Source organism: Triturus cristatus, chromosome 1_1 (genome assembly GCF_964204655.1).
Source record: "Triturus cristatus chromosome 1_1, aTriCri1.1, whole genome shotgun sequence".
NCBI classification, from domain to species: Eukaryota; Metazoa; Chordata; class Amphibia; order Caudata; family Salamandridae; genus Triturus; species Triturus cristatus.
Window position 1 is genome coordinate 823228770 of NC_140579.1, and position 15130 is coordinate 823243899.

At 50.4% G+C, this 15130-nt stretch overlaps 1 long non-coding RNA gene across 1 annotated transcript in view; it reads left to right on the forward strand.

Moving 5' to 3' along the window:
- The first annotated feature begins 1706 nt into the window (after nt 1-1706).
- Nucleotides 1707-15130, forward strand: part of LOC146871124 (uncharacterized) — an 836775-nt gene continuing 823351 nt past the window's right edge. Inside the window, exon 1 of the long non-coding RNA XR_014959505.1 lies at nt 1707-2637. This is a non-coding gene — a long non-coding RNA (uncharacterized LOC146871124). The remainder of the gene's footprint in view (nt 2638-15130) is intronic.

A 15130-nucleotide genomic window follows, 5' to 3' on the forward strand; every position in this document is an offset into this window, starting at 1 on the left:
CATTCAGAGTTTAGCCTAAGACTGCTCTTGTCCATGCTACCACTAGGATAGCTGGTCTATAAGGTTAATGCGACTTTACAACCAATCACCATAAGGGTTGTTTGGACTGATATAAGGTGTACACTAGAACTAGTGACATCATACATCAGGCCAACTTCTCACATCTTGCCCTTGAGTTTCCCCAGGCCGGTGAAGAGTGTGGGGAACTCCTTGAGTATGTCTTCAGCGTGGGAGTCGTGAACTTGGTTTGCAAAGAACACGAGACCGAGGTCCTCCGTCGTGTGACAGCTAAGTAGAGTCCCTTTCTTGCCTTCCGTGACATGAAACTGTGTCTGTGTTGAGTATCCCCCACTGGCGATGGTAGTGCTGATGATGCCACGGAGGGGAAGGGGGTCAGTCCCTCCGTATGTGTATATGCGTGCCCTGGATGGCGTCAAAGGGGGTCGCGGCGACAGTCGGTCATATTGATCAGAGTCCATCACATTGACCGATTCTCCGGTGTCAATGAGGGCTTGTATCTTCGTGTCTCCCACTGAGACTGAAAACATGGGCGGCGGCCTTCGCTGGGAGCCGGTCCAGCTGACATATGAGACCACAAATACTTCGTCATCTTCGTCTTCATATATTGGGGGCCGCGGCTGCGGCTGGCGGTCCTGGTTCGGTGGCGGATCTTCTTGCGAGATCTGGCGCACTTGCTGCGACCCAAACCTGGGTCTCGACGATGGCTGTCGGAATCGTCCGCCTCTGCACACTCGGGCATAGTGATTCATCCTTCCGCAGCGGGAGCACGCCTTCCCTTTTGCCCCGCAGACGGCCGTTGCCGGGTGGTCATCCACGCAGTACCCACACGACCCTCCTGGTGCGGGTTTCGGCGTTTGGCGAGGTGTAGCGGGACGTCGCTGGATCGCCTCCACCTTTTCTTCCTTGATGGGTAGGTTCTTGAACCCCGACCCCGTAGCCACGGGTGCGTGTAGGGCCGCCTCCATTTCTTCCGGCCGGGCATCGGACAGCTCGTGCGACCGGGCAAGTACTAGGATCTTATCCAGCGAGATTCCTGGCTGCCGAAGGATCAGCTTACGCAGGAGCTTGGAACGACAGTCTAGAATGATCTGATCCCTTATTTCCACTCTTTGGTCCACGAATGGGCACGTGCTGGCCAGCCGGCACAGCCGCGCGTAGAACATGTCAACGGATTCCGTGTCAGTCTGCCACGCCCTCCGGAACTTAAACTTCTCGAAATCGGGGTTGAGCTGGGGGTCAAAATGGGCATTCAGCGCAGCGACCGCTGCGTCGAAATCATCCTCGTACCCTGTGTTGGGAAGCGTGTCGAACAAGTCATATATTTCAGCCCCTCCATAGTAAATGAGTAGTGACCGCTTGACTGTCCCATCGGTTTCCCGAGTCCCTTTGAAGTAATGGTTTAGACGCCCTACCCATGCTTTCCATCTTGGCGCAGCTGTAGCCGGATCCGAGGTCTCACTAAACGGTGGTAGCGGTGCCACTGCAGTGTGGGTGGCCGTTGGTGGCGGTGGTGGAATGTTGCCGGCGCCTTGATTGGACCCACCCGCTTGCGGTGCGCCTGCACCCGGCAGCATGGTCATCGCGTGGCTGTGCTGGGCGTTGCTGTGGCTTTACACCACGTGGTTAACTCGGGGTAGTCTTTTCCCCACCAGACTGAGTGGCCTTGCCAATGCTTGTTTATTTTTCCCTCTGTTTGACACAGTACTGTTCACTCTGGTATGGCTTTGCCAATGCTTTTATTCTTTTCCCCTTCTCTCTGTAGTTTTTTTTTTTTTTGGTCACTCTTCTCCCCTCGCTTGTGGACCTGACGCCTTCATTATGTGGCCCAAAGACTTCCACAATCGATGCGTGCGAGCATTCATGCAGGCAGGGGAAAGCCAGCCCTGCCAAGGGCCCCTCACAGAGATCGGCCGAGTCAGCCGGGAGCCAGCGCGATGTAAGCACACATGTAAATCCCAGCGCTGGGGGCAGCAAACGAAGCAGGGCACGGGGAGGCGTCCAGGCAGCCACTCACCCCTCGTACAGCACATTACGCAGCCGGCAGCATACGGGTGGGCTCCGCGATCTCCGGATTATCCCAGGTGAGCGACAGTGGCGGCAGCGTTGCGGGTGGGCTCCGCACGCTCCGCGCGAGCCGGGCCTTCCTTCTTGCACACGAGGGCACGACCGGCCTCGTCGCCAGTGTAGTGCGACGAGGCCTGGTCTCAGTTACTTAGCAGCAACGCAGTAAAGGACGCACATGACCACAGTATAGCGCTCTGGGCTGGAAGACCACGTGCGGTCCCGCCCACGTTTATTTATCCCCTCGGGACGAGCCCGCCCCGAGGGGTGTATGGATGCATGTTATAGCGCAACAATGTATGAGAGAGTCCGGGTGGCTCTCTACAATTAGGTGGAGTCAATAGCAGACAGCGTTGATATTCGGCAAACCCAGCGTTCTGCAGCACCGGCAGCAGGCTCTGACAAAAAACATGGGGCTCTGCGCTCGTTTTATTTACAAATTTACCACGGCTGAAGTTCAGGTATATTTATCAATAAGTTGGGAAACATGGAGTGAGGATCGGGCAGTTTAGCTACTAGACTACCCCCTTTCCGCTGAATGTGAATTCAGCTCCAGTGAATAAGGACGTGGCTGTCAAGCATGTGTGGGTGCAGGTGATGATTTTCAGTGGCACTTTGTCGGAGACCCCCTCCTTACTGTCTATACTAACACTTTCAAAATAGTGAAAACCTCGTCCAAGGCAAACATGTGTTCAAGTTAAATTGCAATATAACGAGTTTGAAAGCATGTCAAAAATTCCCGTATACAAAGGTGGCAATGACTATAAACTTCCGAGTCCAGCAATGTACGATTTACACAGAAAGGAAGAAAGCTAATTATATAAGAGAGACTTTTCCTAGAGGTCTGCCCGACACGCCTTGAATTATAGGAGTCACCCCTCATTTACACAGGGTCAACTAAGAAAAATATATGAAAAAAGGAATGGGGATTGGGGGCATACATTAACCCCTCAACTGCAAGGTGGCGAAGTTACCAAAAAAAGAGTACCCGCCCTTTGGCAAGGCAAGGGCTCCCCTTGCCCATGGAACATGTATAAAACACTATCCCGAAATTTGTGAAGATCAGGGGAGCTTTTTGTTTTTTGAATTTTTTAATAAACACAGCCAAATTGGGAGGTGGGGAGCTGTTCACGAATTGCCCCATCAATCCCAGGCTCAGTTTAAAAAAAATGTCTCTCCCGATTTACCTGATCAATCAAGAGGGTTTAAGAAAATGCTGCAGAGGGGAGGGGGTTTCATATACACCCCCTCGTAGAGAGGAACTATTAGAGGCAGTAGGGGTGCAGAGCTAGGGCATGGTGGCCCACAAGGGCTCCAGTGGTAGGTAGAGGGCGCCTAGAAGGAAAGCATGGAGCACAAATGAGCTAAAGAAGGACTGGGGCACAACAATGGGCTGCAGGGGCCTGGCAGGGGCTCCAGAGAAACAGAAAGGCGTTCGCTCACAGATGGGCTGCAAGGTAGATGGAGGGCATACAGGGGCTACAGAGGAGCACACCGATACCAAACAGGATTGGGATAGGGCAACCAGGCTGCAAGAGGTACGGGGCACAAACCGAGAATTCAGGGGCAATTCACGGCAGTACACAAATAGGCTGCAGGGTGGTGGTATTTAGAGGGGAGGCATGGGTACACAAAGGGGTTGAAAAACAGTAAATTGGCTGGGGGATACCCACTAACATACTCTATCAAGTACTGCAACCATCATACGGCATAGCAAGACATAACACATGTCAAGACACAGTAATGCACATACATAGTCAGAAATATGGATATATGGATAGAGAACCATATACTGCATAAATGACAATGAGTATCCTGAGCAAGAATACTTCCACTGATAACATCAGCAGAGGCCAGGAGCAGAGGCATCCGAGCTCCTGCGTGGCAATGAGCAGGGACTTGAGCCTCTGCCTCGGAAGTGCATAGGAAATAGGGGCACAAGACAACGTGCAGCAGTGGCGTGTCTGGCTTAGACTCCACTGCCGATAGGCAAAAACCAGACAGGGTCTGAGCCGTGAGAGAAGATCTAAGCACTTCCCAACACCAGAGATTGAGAGTAGACAATGCCACAAGAATAGAATGCAGTCAAGTCTGTGACACAAGGTGGACCGCAGGCACCCTGTGACTGTAAACATTTCCAATGTGTACTTTACATATCGTGTCCACACAGAACATGGAATAGAAACTGTCCCGGAGTGGAACAGAAAAACATGCACACAAGGGACACTTGCTTACATCGAAGACAGCCAACATAGGTAAACAAGCATTTGCAATGCAATAGGTCTCGCATTTACAAGATTTTGAGCTATTACCATTGTAAATGACAATACCTTTTATTTGTGTGTTGTTTTTACAACAAATAAATGGCATTGTCATTTACAATGCCAATAGCTCCAACTCTCTCAAATGCGAGGCCTATTGCATTTCAAATGTATTTGGCACCCGTGCTATAAAATTAAACAAAAAGTGTTCGGAGATTGTGCTCGTCACAGTATAATTTACACTGTCATTTCATTCCACTACTTCCACTAAGACACAGTTGAATTACAGGTGAGTAACTGGTAATTTCACCAGCCCCTACCCACCCTAGCTCGGCTCTCAGACTTTGTATCTGAGAAGCATTACACAAGGGGAGGTTTTACAGCAGCACATCGAACATGATAAATTGTCCTAGTCTTTTTAAAGCCTGTCGGCTGAGCTGCATCATATATAATGAATACATAAATAATGCTACAGTGGGGAGAGTAGGAAAGGTCAGTGAAATGATGGATGAGCTTGGACCCGTCGCATCACACCCAGTGGACTGTGAACATGCAGGGACCCCAGGTTATGAGAAGGCTCTGGTGAACTAGCACGATCCTAGCTGCAAAGGCATTAACATGTGTCAGAAGCAGGACCAGATGCTCAGCAGTCATCTGATGGAGCTCTCCTAAGATCTGCGTGTCCTATTAAGAACATATGCAGTTTACCTGCTTTAATTAGAAAATAAATACTCTGTGCTCCAGATTGCAGGCCTTTCTCTGTTTGCTTCATTCAGACTTGACAGAGTTTCAATAACAACGTTAAGACACTGCATAAATAAACACAAAAACCCAACCACGTAGTACCTGCAGTCATTGTGACTGACCACAAGACGTGGTGATACACGAAAGTCGGTTCCTTGGCGGTGTAGAGGGTACCTTGTGCACGTGAGGTGTAAGACATGTGGAAAGTGTTGTGTGGGATGACCAGCCATTACATTTACGCGCATTACCTTTTTTTGTTGCAGTTTTATATAGCGCAAACTCGACCCGGAGGTATCGGTGTGCTTTACATGAGCACTAGTTACCTGACACATGGCCACATTCATTTTTGGTACGCACGATGAGATTAAGTGATTTGCCCAGAATCACAGAATGCGGAGTAGACGCTGAGACACTTACCTGGTTCCCCAGCTCCATAGTCGGCAGCTCTGGCCGTTATGCCACATCCTTGTCATAAATACACAAACATTCCAATAACAGGAGCACAGCTTCCATAATATAACCCTTCAATAGATTGAGGAACACGAGATAAGCATCTCTACGAGCCAGGGGGGACTGTAAAATTTACCACATTGCGACTAAGGCCTGGCCCGGGGGAGGCGGAAAATTCGAGGCATTTATTACTAGAGACAGATGTCCTGGGAACCACCTCTGGGCACATGCCACTGTCCGGTTTCAACGCTGGATGTTGTTTCCTGCTGTTAATGTCCATTGTGATAGCAACGGTGTAAAATAATTACCGATATCTGCCTGCTATTAAACAGGGGAGGCATCTTTCCAGAAAAGAAAATAGAGACTCTGGTATGTCCTAGCCACAGTGGCGATGTTGGACTTCCCCATGGGCTGCTAGTGTGTGGCGGTTTGCTCCTGCAGAGAAATTACACTTACTCTCACAAATACTGCGGCAAACCCCCAAGGCTGCGTAGCAACGTATTTCCTCCCAAACTCTTTTATGAAAGGACCTCACACCCCACAACCCAACAAGGCAAGCACAGTGCGAGCCTTCCAGTTAATGATGGTACGCCGTGTTACTGGAATCTACACCCGAGTGTGAGCATGACTCGCGTTATTATAACACCGGATACCCAGCGTTTTTTTAAAACAAGTACACAGAGTGCACTATAAAGATTTCCAAAATACATTAGTTCATGCGTCATGGAACAAATACATACATTTCAAAATAAAAAGTTCACTTAAAATCCAATTAAGTTTTAAAATCCGTTAAAATGGCAGGTAAAGGCACTGTATGCCATGATTTTAAATACTTGTAATGGATCTGCAGAACTTTAATATATAAATACAGCGCCTTTCCCAACAAGTATAAATACATTTGTCAAACGTGTAAATTTAAAAATAATTGAGGTATTGGTTTTCACACTATGTATTTTAACAATTCTATACATTGCTAACAACTATTTCTTAAACATATCATTCAAAGCAACTGTTAATTACGTGTATGCAGTAAAAGAAGTAATACTTACAAACTTTATCTGATTAAACTGGAGATAATCCCGCACCCATGCGCCGTGCTTACACCATAGTCCGTGGTGTTCGGAAGAGGAGGGGGGGGTGGTAGAGGTTGTGGGGCCGAAGGGGGAGAGGTATGAATGAGCTCAGGAATGTCATAATGATCGCAACTCAATTTAGGAGTTAATTGGTTTTGTGTCCCTTTAACAGAGACAAAATCTGTCCTTTGAAGCCTCCAATTAACTAGTCTTCAAGCCGGAAGTCAGGGCCCGGCAAAAACAGAAACCGGCGTGCCGTGCAAACGCGGGGCTCCCATGCTGAAGGGAGAGCCCCGTGGTGGCGGCTGGAGTGAAGAGAAGCCCCGGGTCCCAGGAGGGGGCCCGGGGGAGGAATGTGGCAGCCGAGGCTGACCACAGCAGCGCGGGGCTCCCAGAAGTGCAGGGAGGCCCCGCAACAGAAGTGCTGCAGCCGTGAGGAGGAGCCCCCCCCCCCAGAAGAGCAGCCCGGTGAGTGAAGAAGGGCTGGCGGGGCTCCGTGTGGGCTATTGTTGACGCAAAGTGTACTTTTGCAATTCTGAGCGGCCCCATCTTGCAGCGGCCCACTCCAACGGGGCTGGCATGTGGTCGGAAGAGGGACAGGAGATGTGCACATCGCGTGTGTGCACGTGCGTGTTCACGTGCACGTACACCGGCTCAAATCCGCCAAAAGCCTTGCGCGTGCCCATCTCCTGTCCCACTTCCGAGGCAAGTCAGCAACAATAGATCTCGCTGGCGGACAGCGAAAAAAACCTGAAAGCACAGCCAAAGGCAAGAAATGAAGCCGGTTAAACCAGGTGTGGCAGAAACCCAACAATACTCTGGAGAATTCTGCATCCACAGAGGCAGGCGAGTGTTACAGACCAACCGTAGAATACAAACATATCAGCTCTGAAAGAGAGCTGCGCCAATCCGGTGGGTCTCACTAAAGAGGGGACCCAAAAGATTAAGTAAAGCGTCAAGAAGTGAGAAGCCTACAGTATGAACCATAGGAAAATTCCCCAGAGGGACAGAAGATAACCATCCTAAGAAGACCTTTGAAATGATCTACACCATCCAGGAAGACAGTCCCTGGAGCATTGAAGAAACTTCCTGTGCAAGGAAGAGCGGCTATACAATAACCAACTAATACCCCACATAGGGTATGTCACATCCCTATAAAAGGCAAGGGGCACCTCGAGACTAGCTGTTAGACAGAGGACTCAAAAAATAAGCCAGAAACAGCTGACTAGCTGTACCAAATAAGGGCAAAACAGACGATTAGCTGTACAGTCCATCTGGGAAATAAGAAACGCGTTACTTACCTGTAACAGCAGTTATCCAGTATTGGTGTCTTTCATAGATTCACATGCCTGAATCATTCCCCGTCGTCGAGACGGGAGCCTCCGGTACATAAAAAAGTAATGTCCTATAGACATACATAGAGAAAAATAGGCCTAAGGGCCTCCCCTTAGTAGCCTATCCTTGTCCTTATGTAAAAAGGACCAAACTCTTAGAGCCAGCCAATCAGCTGTCGCCTCCCTCTAGAACCTTCCTGACAGGAGCCTCAGTCCCTCAGATTTTCGTACGCCCCAAGCTAGGTAGGCGTAATATAGTTAAAGAGAGACGTGAGTCCTTCCAGGGGAGGCGGGAGGGTTGCATGTGAATCTATGAAAGACACCAATACTGGATAACTGCTGTTACAGGTAAGTAACGCGTTTCTTATCCAGTATTAGGGGTGTCTTTCATAGATTCACATGCCTGAATCAGAGTAGTCAGCAATACATTATGCACATTTCTGATGTAACATGTCATATAGTCATTTTAGATAATACACATATTACCATACCAGTTTGAAACATTGGCATACGTCAATACAGTATATCAGCAAAAGATGTGCATACCAGGATGGCGGGATGTTGGAAGGCTCACCTCACTGGAATAGATGGCGAAGCACCGCCTGGCCCACTGCCGCATCCTTCATAAGTTCAGCATCCAGGCAGTAGTGTCTGGAGAAGGTGTGCGGTGACTTCCACGTCGCCGCTCTACAGATGTCCAAAATCGGCACACCAGCGAACAGCGCTGCTGATGTGGACATCGCTCTGGTGGAGTGCGCTTCCACCCTGTCTCTTAAAGGCCGTCCGGCCCCGTCATGGCAGAATGCTATCGCTGAGGAGATCCACCGTGAGATGCTCTGTTTCGTTAGAGGCATACCCAACCTTGGCCTACTGTAGGCCACAAATAGCTGTGATGACTTCCTGAAGCTCTTTGTTTTGTCTATGTAAAACTTAAGACACCTTTTGAGGTCCAGAGAGTGGAGCGTCCTTTCTGCTGCCGTGGTAGGGTTTGCAAAGAAGGAACGTAGAACCACCGGCTCATTGAGGTGAAAGTCTGAAGGCACTTTCGGTATGAACTTGGGATTTGTCCTCAGCACCACCCTGTCCTGTTTGAACTGCATGAAGGGTTCCTGAATGGAGAGAGCTTGTAGCTCGCTGACTCTCCTGGCAGATGTTAGAGCGAGCAGCAGAGCCGTTTTCCATGAGATGTACTTGATGGAAGCTCGATGAATGGGCTCAAAAGGGTGCTTCATGAATTGGTTAAGGACCAAATTAAGGTGCCACGTCGGTGGGACCCGTCTAGGTCTTGGGAAGGACCTATATAGTCCCTTTAGGAACTGTTTGATAAGCCTACTGGACCAGAGAGACGGGCCTTTGTAAGTCCTGGTGAAACGTGAAATGGCCGCCAGATGCACCTTTATGGATGCATGCGCCAATCCCGACTGTGCCAAGTGTAGTAGATATGGCAATATCTGTTCAGGTGTGATATGGAGTGGTCTCAGGCCTTTCTCTAAACACCATACGCAGAAGCGTTTCCATTTGAGAGAGTAGGTTTTGTTGGTACTGTCGGCTCTCGCTTTTGCCAGCACGTCCCTGCAGTCCTGCGGGATGTTTAAATGACAGAACTCTCTGTGCTCAGGAGCCAGGCCGATAACCTGAGCGATTGCAGGTTCGGGAATTGCACCTGCCCGTTGGACATTGTCAGCAGGTTCGGGTGCTGTTTCAGACGAATCGGTGTCCTGATGGAGAGGCGATGAAGGTCCGAGAACCAGTGCTGCCTCGGCCAGAACGGGGCAATTAGGATCAGGGTACAAGGCTCCGCCTTCATCTTCCTGAGGACCCTGGAAATCATCGGGAACGGCGGAAAAGCGTACGCAAATACGCTGAACCAGCCTATGGAAAAGGCATTTCCGAGTGACCTTGGTTGGGGATGCCAGCTTGCGTAGTTTGGGCATTTGGCGTTCTCCTTGGTGGCAAACAGGTCGATTCCTGGGACTCCCCATTCTGAGAATATGTGAGCTAGCGTATTCTCGTCGAGCTCCCATTCATGGGAGAGGGATTTCTGTCTGCTTAGGGCGTCTGCAATGGTGTTGTCCTTGCCCGGGACATAGTCCGCTCTGAGAGTGATCCCATGGAGAACAAGCCAGTTCCAGGTCTTTTGCGATTCGCGTGATAGAGTGAGCGAACGCGTTCCTCCCTGTTTGTTGAGATAGTGCATCGTCGTGGTGTTGTCCGTTCTGACGAGCACCTGGGAGTTCTGGATGCGTGGTAAAAAGGCTTGTAGCGCTAGATACACAGCCCTCAACTCCAGAAGATTGATATGGAGATGCTGCTCCTGATCTGACCATTTGCCGCTTACTCGGAGGTCCTGAAGGACAGCTCCCCAGCCTGCCAGAGATGCATCGGTGGTGATCACCAGCGGCGCTGCTGGAAGCAGGAATGGCTGTCCCATAGACAGATTCCTGTAATCTTTCCACCATTCGAGGCTCTTGGATATTCGCCGTGTTATCCTCACAATGTCTTCGAACGAACCCGTACTCTGAGTCCATTGGTTCGTGAGGGCTTCTTGCAATGGACGCATCCGAAGTCTGCAGTGAGGGATGAGGAGTATACAAGAAGACATCATTCCTAGGAGTGATTTGTAGGTGCGAACTCTTAGGGACTTCCTTGATGCCACCGCCGTGGCCAGAGATATTATCTTGTTTTTCCTTTCTTCTGAAGGAAATGCCCTCGCGCATTCCGTATTCAAGGTCGCCCCGAGGAAGGTGATGCTTCTTGTTGGGGACATATAGGATTTCTGAAGATTGAGAGTCAATCCTAGATGTTGGAAAAGATTGGTGCAGGCGTTGGAGGATTTGGTTGCGCCTGCAGCTGTCGGTGCCTTTACCAGCCAGTCGTCGAGGTAGGGGAAGACTTGGTGACCCATTTGACGCAGGAAAGCTGCCACAGGTGAAAGGCACTTGGTGAAAATCCGCGGAGCGGATTTGAGGCCAAATGGCAGGACCTTGAATCGGTAGTGCTGTCCTGCCACCTCGAAACGTAGAAACTTTCTGTGCCCCCTGAGTATCGGGATGTGATAGTAGGCATCCTGAAGATGTAAAGATGTCATGAAATCTCCTTTTTCTAGAATGCCTAGTATTTCTTGGAGCGTCACCATCCTGAGCGACTGACTCTTCAGGAAAGAGTTGAGTGCCCTGAGATCTAGAATGGGCCTCCACTTCTTCTCCTTCTTGCGTATAAGAAAGAAGCGGGAATAGAATCCTTTCTCCCTCTGAGCCGATGGAACCCGCTCGATCGCTCCTTTCTTCAACATCGCAGATATTTCTCGGAGTAGCAGTCGCAGATGTTTGTGTGGGAACCTGCGGGGAGGGGTTGCAGGTGGGATGGTGGTAAATTCTAGGGAATGGCCGAATCTTAGTAGTAGAGTACCCATCGATCCGTGGTGATGAAGTGCCAATTTTCCAGGAAATGGGTCAATTTTCCTCCAATCTTTGATGAGGGAGATAGTCGCTGGACTGGCTGGAGTAACTGATCACTGGCGTCCGCCGGTGCCCCTCTTCTGGTTTTTACCCCGGAAGTTAGATCTTCCATAAGAAGACTGCCGACCTTGTTGCTGCTTCTGCTGGTACTGGGATTTATTCTGGAAGGAATACGAGGACCTATTCTGGTAGGATCCCCTGTAGGAGGACTGGCCTCTGGATTTGTTGCCCCGAAAGGACTGATTCCTTGCCTGCAAAGTTCCAAGCGCTCTAGCCGTATTAGTGTCCTTCTTGATAGCTTGGAGCGCCTCGTCAATTTTATCCCCGAAAAGATGTTGTCCGTCGAAGGGCATGTCCAGCACCTTCGTCTGCACTTCCTGCCTGAACGATGTTGCCTTAAGCCATCCCTGACGGCGCAGGACTGCAGCCCCAGCCAGTTGACGAAAGCCTGTCATGGCCACATCTATGGCACAATCAATGATCTCGGCCGCCGAGGTTTGGCCCTCAGAAAGTAGTGCCTTGACCTCCTCTTGAACTGCGCTTGGCAGCTCCGCTATATATGGGGCTATATCCTCCCAAAGTTGGCGGTTATAACGCCCTAACAGGGCTATGGAGTTGGCCACCTTGATGGTCATTGCCGAAGTGGTCGAAAACCTTTTACCAATCGTGTCCAACTTTCTGCCCTCCTTGTCTGGTGGGGCTGACAGAGGAGAGGAAGGGTTACGAGAATTCTTCTGGGCCGCCTGGGTCACGACCGAATCCGGTTTCGGGTGCCCGTTAAGGCAAGCTGGCGCCGTGGATGGAGCCTTGTACTTTTTATCCAGGCGTGGAACAACCGCAGGTACGGAGGCCGGCGTCAGCATTAGTTTCTTTCCCTGGTCCCAGAGAAAGTCAATAATTGGGATTGACTTCGTAGTCTTCTTCGTCTGCTCCTTGAAGTCACGCAAGAAGCACTCAGTCTCCGTCGATTCCATGACCATATGAAACCGCGTCGCTGCTCGTTCAACTATCTTATGAAAACCGCCAATATCCACTGGCGGTGAATCAGCTTGGCGCGGTTGTGGGGAAGCTGGGGAGGATGCCACATACTCCTCCTCCTCATCCTGATCCGTCTGGTCTTCCTGGACTTTCCCCTCTTCCATCTCCTCAGCCTCCTCATCCGATGACTATCACCTGAGGTGGCAGTTTCTCCTGGCAGACCTGAGTAGCTGGTCGTGTTTGCTTTGGGGCTGTCGTTGGTGGATTTGTAGTAGGCACCGGGCCCCCTGTTTCCAGTGCCGGCGATTCCGGGAAACGCTGCTTGTAGTCCCGGATAAGGTATTTGAGGTCATTAACAATCGACAGGGGAAGGCATACCATCGGGGTGAGCTCCGTGCGAACCTGCTCCCGGACGGGGCGTTCCTGGCCGCTCATCTCCTCCTGTTCTTCGTCCGTGCTCTGACATTTGACGTGCAGCTCAGAAGGGGAAGTAGCCTGATCAAAGAGTTCTTCTTCCGACTCCTCACTCTGAAGAATCTCCATAGGCAAATTGGTTTGCACCTTACTTGGAGACGTTGTTTCCGGTGTAATCTGTGTTCTGGTCAGTTTGCCAGATCCAGAACCCTGTACAGGATCCCCTGCAGTCTTCCGTGCTGTTGTTGACGGTGGTAGGGCCATAGACGACATTCCTACTAGTTCGGATTTCTTCCATGGCTCAGAAATACCCATGGACGACGACGACGTCCCCGTCGACGATACCGTCGTCGACGGCATGGCCTTCGTCTACAGTGTCCCCGTCGACGATGTTTTCCTCGTCGATGATGCGCTCGTCGACGATTAATTTGTCGTCGACGATTAATTTGTCGTCGACGCCTTCGTCGTCGACTCTTCCGTCGACGGGGGGCTCCTCATCGACGATGTCGTCGTCGACGGGATAATCTTCGTCGTCGACGATGTCTTAGACGTCGACGACGGTTTTAGCAGTATAACAGACGAAATAGGTGTACCTGCTGACGACGATGAAGGGGTGGTCGTCGTCGATGAGAAGACTGACGACGCTGTCGTTGTTGACACAGTTGTCGTCGCTGTGGAGACATGACCTGGTGCCCCAACCCTTTTTTGCGCTGAGGAGGGTGTCGCAATTTTGCTGGCCGACAGGGTAGGCTTCTTAAAAGTCAGAGAGTCCTTGTCAGACACTGAAGATTTTGAAGATCTTGCCTCTGAAGACTTCTTGTGCGTCTTCATAGGAGGAGCGTCTGAGGGGCCAGGAGACGTCACTCTCGGCCTCTTCAGGGAAACTTCAGAGGTTCTGGAAAAGCTTCCCTCTGAGGATACCACACTCTCCCTATCCTTAAGCCTGTCCAGCCAGATAAGCAGACGACCCTCTCTGTCTCTCAAGGTCTTGTGAGGGAAAGACCTACATATTTTACAGTCCTTAGGCACGTGGTCAGGATAAAGGCAATATAGGCAGAGGTCATGCTTGTCGTCCACATGTAGCCTCTTCTTCCCACATGAAGAGCAGGCCCTGAAAAGGGCTTTCTTCTGGGATTCAGACATGCCAGGAGTTTAGAAGAAATAATCACTCACTGTAGTAATAAGTGGCCTGAAGCAATCTCTGTTCAAGTCCTTGAAGAAGTAAGTCACTTAAAAAGTGAACAATCTGGTTTTAAAGAAATCCTGAGGAGAACTCAGGCTGGAGACTCCCTAGCATAAGGTGCGGTAGAAAATCTGAGGGACTGAGGCTCCTGTCAGGAAGGTTCTAGAGGGAGGCGACAGCTGATTGGCTGGCTCTAAGAGTTTGGTCCTTTTTACATAAGGACAAGGATAGGCTACTAAGGGGAGGCCCTTAGGCCTATTTTTCTCTATGTATGTCTATAGGACATTACTTTTCTATGTACCGGAGGCTCCCGTCTCGACGACGGGGAATGATTCAGGCATGTGAATCTATGAAAGACACCCCTAATACTGGATAACAACTTGAACCCATAGACAGATACCAGAAAAAGCAGTGACAATATTGCAACCAAAAGTAGAAGTCTGCAACAAGGACTAGAAACCACAGAATTTATGGAAGCCCAGACATGAGACGTTGGATAGCTGAGTCAGCATGACTGTCGAACAGGGTGGCCCCATCAAAGGGCAAATCCCGAAGACGCTCCTGAACATTGTCAGGGAAACTGCCATTGTGCAGCCAGGCATGGCCACGCAGAGCAACTGACCTGGCCATAGCTCGACCCACAGAGTCAGTGGTGTCCATCGCTGACCGAATGGAAAACTGGGCCAGTTCCCAACCATCATGAAGCAACCCATTCAGGTCAGCCTGAGGGCCTTCCGGAAGAGATGGAAGGAGGCGCTCGACCGAGTCCCAGAGGGCAAAAGTAGCTCATGCAAACACGCAAGAAGTGTTCAAGGACCGAAGGGCCGAGCTCATGGATGCAAAGACATGGCGGCCACACGACTCCAACCATAGAGACTCCCTAGTGGGTGGATGTAACGGGGGAGGAAGGTAGCGAGGCTGAGACTACCAGCCCTTGAGCCCTAGGGTGAAGGGACAAACAGACTGGGTCATCTGGAGCAGGGCAATGACGATGTAAAATAGCACGACCCACAGGGTCTCCTGATGACGGCCTCGCCCAAGTCCCAAGAAGAATGTCAGATAATGACCCGCCAAAGGGCAGCAAGGGCTCCATCTCCATGGCGCCCTGGTGGAGCAGATCCAACAAGGGATCAGAAGGAAGAGAAACTGAGTG